The 6,057-nt window shown below is 44.2% G+C and overlaps 1 long non-coding RNA gene across 1 annotated transcript in view; it reads right to left on the bottom strand.

Moving 5' to 3' along the window:
- Positions 1-1,514: 1,514 nt before the first annotated feature.
- The window catches only part of LOC111097793, a 343,982-nt gene continuing 339,439 nt past the window's right edge, over positions 1,515-6,057 (bottom strand). Inside the window, exon 4 of the long non-coding RNA XR_005366185.1 lies at positions 1,515-1,971. This is a non-coding gene — a long non-coding RNA (uncharacterized LOC111097793). The remainder of the gene's footprint in view (positions 1,972-6,057) is intronic.

The following is a 6,057-nucleotide window of genomic DNA, read 5'->3' as shown; positions in this document are numbered from 1 at the left end:
GTGGTGATGTCAACAGAGGGAAGAACAAAGGGTACTGCACGGGGTCACCGACGTACCCCGTCGTGTAAAGGGAAGGCATACAGCTCCGTATCCAGATTTTCCTTTGATGTTATCATCATACGATGACATGGTTTTAGTGAAAAACTGCCAACGACGAAGCAGAACTGACTTGGCGCTAAGGGTGTTTGTTTACGTGCTGCTAACACGTGCCATGGTTTACGAAATAGAAGGACATTGTTGCAGGCAGCTTTGGTGGCAACTGGGAATTGTGATATCCACTTTAGGGTTTTACCCCCTGTAGCTGAAGGATCTAGCACTGGAGAAGTTACTTAATCCAGGCGTGCTTCAGCTTACCCACCGGTGAGAGCCTGAAGACAACACTCGCCTTCTAGAGGGATGGGTGCCAAGGAAGTTCGAAGGGTGATGGGTGGCTGTGAACATAAAATGCCATGGCATCCTAAAACAAAAAAAAAAAAAAAAAAAAAAAGATAGTCTCCCCAGCCCATATGGTCCATATGGTCCCATCCCACTGAAGGCTCCAGAGTCTGGGCTGGCTTCAATGGCTGTGCCACCTATGCAAGCACAAGGGCCCCACGCTTGTTTAACGCGACATCACCATCCTGAAATTCTTAATTGTTGCACAAAGGGCACCCCATATTCATTTTGCACTGGGCCCTATAATCCTGCAGTCAGTCCTGTCCAGAGGCTCACAGAAGCAAAGCTAAGATTCTAAAATACTCTGAGAGGAAAACATGAGGTCAAGTGGACCTCAGAGAAGCTCGTTGAGAACTAGCTACCCTGGGAAAATGAAAGCAGATCCCCTGGAGATCGTCATTGCTTGGCGCCACGCTGACATTTCCAGGGCTCACCTTCTGCCTTCTGCTCTCTCGTGTCTCTACGTCAAGCATTATTCAGAAAGTTCGGCAGTTTTTCTAACGTTTGAAACACTCCGTTCTTTAACATCGGTTACATCCTGTTGGTTAAAATTTGAACACATCTTGCTTTCAGTGAAAGCACACTCTTTTTATTTTGTGATTTCTTCTAAAATGTGGGTTTTCACTCAATTTTCAAATTGCCTCTGTTTATATTTGCCTGCTAAGAGTTTGTAGGACCAGGGGTGGTAATGAAACATTTTAGATTACGTGGAGGTTGGCGAACCTCGGTATTTGTTGCTACTTCTGAAGAGGGCTAAGGAAGGAATCCCACCCGTCTTTAAGAGTTTTTTTTTTTTTTTTTTTTTTTTTTTTAACAAAAAACTTTACATCCTCAGGAAAACAGCTGCTGAAGCTCCTGGGGCCTGGGTTGGCGAGATGGGGCGAGAACCTACCTGGTGGGTGATGGGATGTGTGAGTGGTGAGTGGGCCTGACCAGAACCCAGGGCTTCTATGGAATCTGCGATTTCGTGAAGTCTGCGAGGATGCTACTGCTCCTAGTCGGCACCGGAGCCTGCTAGTTCTCTGCCCCATTTCCCCAGGCTACAAAAACGACGGCCTCTGTAAATTGCTACAGGGTTTTTATTTATTTCTTGTGTAGGAAGCAATACCCCAAGTAGCATAAAACCTTTCTTTAAGGGTTTCCTCCCTTGAGAACAGACACAGAGCGGGGCTGCCCCCAATCCGTAACTTGCATGGGCTGGGTACATGTTACAGTTGGAAGAGCTAAAAGAAGATTCCATTTGTTGTTTCCACTCCCAACTGGGGCTAAACTGGCCCCAGTTTTAGCACCAATTGAGAGAGAGGCAGAGAAGCCAGAAAGGTGGCAAGGGAAACATCAGCTTTGAGAAGGATGCTCAGGGCCGGGGGGGCGCAGCGAACTCGAGCACTGGAGCTCCGTCCGGGAGTCGGACTCACCGAGTCAGGCCCCGGGGAGCCGCGGCAGGCGGAGGCCGAGCAGGCCCGCGGCGAGGACAGGGCTCCGAACCGAGGGACAGCGAGGGCCGAGGCTGCTGGGTTCCCGCTGCGGCTCGCCGACCTGCGGGGGCAACAGAGGCCGTAAGAAAGCAGCTCTGCTTGTGCAAAATTACCCCTTATGAAAACACGAGGATTAAGAAACAACTGTTTCCCACCACCACCACCACCACCACCAAACGGGGACTCCTGTTGAGCTTCACATAGGATATAAAAGTAAAACATCACGGATTCATATGCCAATAGTGGAGAGTTTTTAATGTCAAAAAGCAAATCCTTCGATTGACCAGCCCCCAACATCTTCCATCGTTTCAGGAAGGAAAAAAACTTACTTTCAAGAATTTTTAAACTTACTTTGATAACATAGAAAAACATAATGGCCACATTAATGACATTATTATCTCTCATTTACGAAAATGGCCATTAGAATGCCTACAGGGCTAGGCTGCGACAGACTTGTTCAAGGTTCTACAGGCTCTTGGAGGTAACGCCAGGCATTTCTTTTTTTTTTTTTTTAAGATTTTATTTATTTATTCAGGAGAGACACACACAGAGAGAGGCAGAGACACAGGCAGAGGGAGAAGCTGGCCCCATGCTGGGAGCCCAATGTGAGATTCGATCCCAGGTCTCCAGGATCACGCCCTGGGCTGCAGGCGGTGCTAAACTGCTGGGCCACGCGGGCGGCCCCAGGCATTTCTTTAAGAAAGTCTCTAACTCCTGATTAGCACAGCAGGGAATTCAGCAGGGATGCCCCACCTGCCTGAGTTAGGGATGCTTTATCAGGGTAGCGAATCCAAGCTGGGGACACAGGGGGAGCCACGTGGCCGCCCGGAGACCTTTGATGGCTTCTGTCCCTGGGCTGCCTGTCCCCTGGAGACGCCTGCTGCCGCTTCACCCCTGCCTCCTCGGAACTGTTGGCTGGGCGGCGGCGCCAAGGGGCTCCAGGAGGGGAGGCGCGGCCCTTTAAGGCCGGCCTGCAGGGAGCCCCCTCCCCGAAGCTGAGACCCAGCAGCGCCAGCGGTGCAGTCGGCTCTGGTTTGAGTTAAGCTGGGACTGGGAGAGCCCCTGCCTTTGCGCAGAATGTTTGCAAACATTAAAAAGTGAGCTGGGGCTTCTTATTTCAGCATTAAGGCTTTATTTAGGGTGTTATGGGACAAAGAGGAGGACCACTCAGTTAGGGAGCAACACAACCACCTTTGATAAACCGCACTGTTAGGTCGTCCTGGATGCCCAGAGGGTATCGAGGGGGGCAGGGTGGTCTCCTTGACTGATTTACTCCCCAAGTTTGCCAGGTTGGAAAGGAAGGGTGCCTGGCTGGCTGTCAGGTTTTCTCCTGGAACATACCGCCTTGGAGGGGGGATGTTTTGCCTATTTGCGGAGGGCAGCAGCCTCTCTTTCAAGTGATTTGTTACAATGACGATGATTATTGTTGGATTATTATAGTCGCCCACTGGCAGGATTATAGTTAAAAATTTGGCAGTGTTTGCATTATAAATGACTATTTTTACAGCTCAGCCATAAAAGTTTACTTAGGTCTGAAATTTGATATACAAGCTCTCCATCCAGGAGTGCTTTCCTTTCAAATAGAATTTTAAAAAATGGTTAATAAAATTGGTCTGTCTAATTTTCCTGAGTTATATGAGTGTTTTGGAAAAAACAGAAATGTATCATTTGTATAGGCTCCCTACACTTTTCCTCAGTTGGCCTTGAGTTTGAACAAGATGCTATAACATTTAAATTATTCATACTGAGCTTGGATGTATTGAGAAGAAAGGATATCGTGCACAGGGCTAGACTAGAAGAAAGGAGAGGGGCAGACAGTCTCTCTATTTAACTACAAAGACTCTCTCTGTGGCCCACAAGTAGAAGCCAGTTTGGAACAATTATCGCTTTGCATTTCCATTATGCATTTTATACCTCTAAGTACATAATCACCTGCTCATGTCTATCTGATAAATAATGAGATTTTTATTTCCCATTTGCATTGTTAATTACAGTATATTACAGGAGTAAGATACCCGGCATCTGTTATTAATAGAATGTTAATTTTTTTTAATAACAAGGGTACTTTAAATAGACAAAGAGAAAGAACCCTTTATTGGGGGCCACCCAGATCTGTTGATAGCTTTTCGTTTCTACTTTAAGGTAGACGAGGCAGGAGTGGAGGAAAATACCACATGAATGGAAGCTCTCAAGATGAAACAGAAACATGACTTACAGGCTGGCAAGAGTTTATGTCCTTACCCTTGAGGAAGGAGTCGGCTTTGTAAAGGCCAATGCAATTAGAATACATTTAATGTTGAAAGAACGAAAATTCTCAGATTCTTCTGAGCAGGGTCACTGATTTCCCCCCAACTCCCATGCCTGGGGTCTTACTGAGAGGCAGTGTGGTGGGAAAGCAACAGACAAGAAAAGTCTAGGAGCCTGGAAATTTTCCATCTGCCCTATTACAGTAACCACCTAGGTGGTGGTTGCCTCTCTGAGTAAACGGGGAGTACTGGCATCGTACTAAGCATCAGAGTGCAATGAATATGCCGTGAAAAGCAGATGGGTGATAAAAATCCAAGTAACTAGGTAATGACTGCCCTTTAGGAAACACTGCACCAGTTGGTTGGTGTTGGATGGGTTCCTTTTGGCAACAGATTTTATCACCTTACCAGCTGCCACAGGGGGATATAGAACTGTTCTAGCACCACAGACTCCCTCAAGTTGCTCCTTAACAATCATACCCTCCACCCGACCCCGACGTGATGTAGTCTCCACCACAATCGTTGCCATTTTGAGAATGTTATAGAAATGGAATCATACAGTATGCTACCCTTTGAGACTGGTTTTCCACTCAGCAGAATGCCTTTGAGGGTCATCTAAATTGTTCGTGTATCAGTAGTTTATCCCTTTATATTGCTGAGCAACTTTCCATTGTATGGATGGAGTGCTGTTTGTTTATCCGTTCATTCATGGAAGGACTGTTGGGTTGCTCCTGGTTTGGGGTTGTTAAACATAAAATTGCTGTAAACATTCATATATAGGTTTTGTCTGGCCATTTTAATAGGCGTGTAGAGGTGTATGTCCTTACAGCTTTAATCTGCATGTCTCGATTGGCTGGTGACACCGAACGTTTCATGTGTTATTTACCATCCATATATCCTCTTTGGTGAAGTGTCTGTTCAAGTTATCTGAAGTATCAAGTCAACCTTTGAAGAAGTTTTGCTCTGTGTTATGACTGCACCCTCCCAAGTGTATCTTCACAAGAGGCTGTAGTAATAAATTGAATTTCTTTCCAACTATTGTAAATGCTGGCCATGCTGTGATGGGACACAAGGCAGCACTCAAAAAAAAAAAAAAATCTTGTCATTTTCTTCTAGTATGTCTTTTCTTGGTTTCATATTCCATGTCCGTATGCTAGGAATATTTCTTTTTTGGTTTTTCAGCAGAGGCAGAAAAATCTCACTAAATTCTAAGATGAGAAGGGAAGAGAGAGAGTGGAGCCAGGATGACACAAGTGAAATTATAGCAGAAATGTAGCTAGATTCGAAGTCTGACTCCTATCAAGAAATCATGTAAGTTATGTGTAAATATTAAATAAAACCCCCACAATAGTTGCTTTAGCGGGTGACTAACCCCATTAAAAAATAGAATGAGAATTCAGAATTGACTTTACAAAAGGAATCTTTCATCCAACTTTAGCATGCATTCAAAATATGAGTTGACTTGAAAACTTTACTTGTCCAGGTCTGAATCTTTTTCTTAAATTAAGATATATCTGAAAATCCCTAGGAAAGTGCACTTTAAAATTTTACATATATAAATATTAAAAAGTATATTAGAGTAATCGAAGTAAAATAAAATCTGAGTCTTACTTTGAAAACCTAATCAAAAAAAAAAAAGAAAACCTAATCAAAGCACATATTTCCTTTAATAGAGAAGAAAAAGTGTGACTTAAGTTGCAGAAATAATGAAAGACCCTTAATACAAGGAATATTTCTTTTGAGAGTCTTTTATATTGGAATTCCTTTACTTACCTAATTACTTATTTTCTTTCTTTTCTTTCTTTCTCTTTCTTTCTTTTTCTTTCTTTCTTTCTTCTTTCTTCTCTTTCTTTCTTTCTCTCTTTCTCTTTCTCTTTCTCTCTTTCTCTTTCTTTCTTTTC

The sequence above is a fragment of the Canis lupus genome, chromosome 10, assembly GCF_011100685.1.
Source record: "Canis lupus familiaris isolate Mischka breed German Shepherd chromosome 10, alternate assembly UU_Cfam_GSD_1.0, whole genome shotgun sequence".
In the NCBI taxonomy this organism is placed as follows: domain Eukaryota; kingdom Metazoa; phylum Chordata; class Mammalia; order Carnivora; family Canidae; genus Canis; species Canis lupus.
This window is presented reverse-complemented; position numbering and strand designations above follow the sequence as displayed.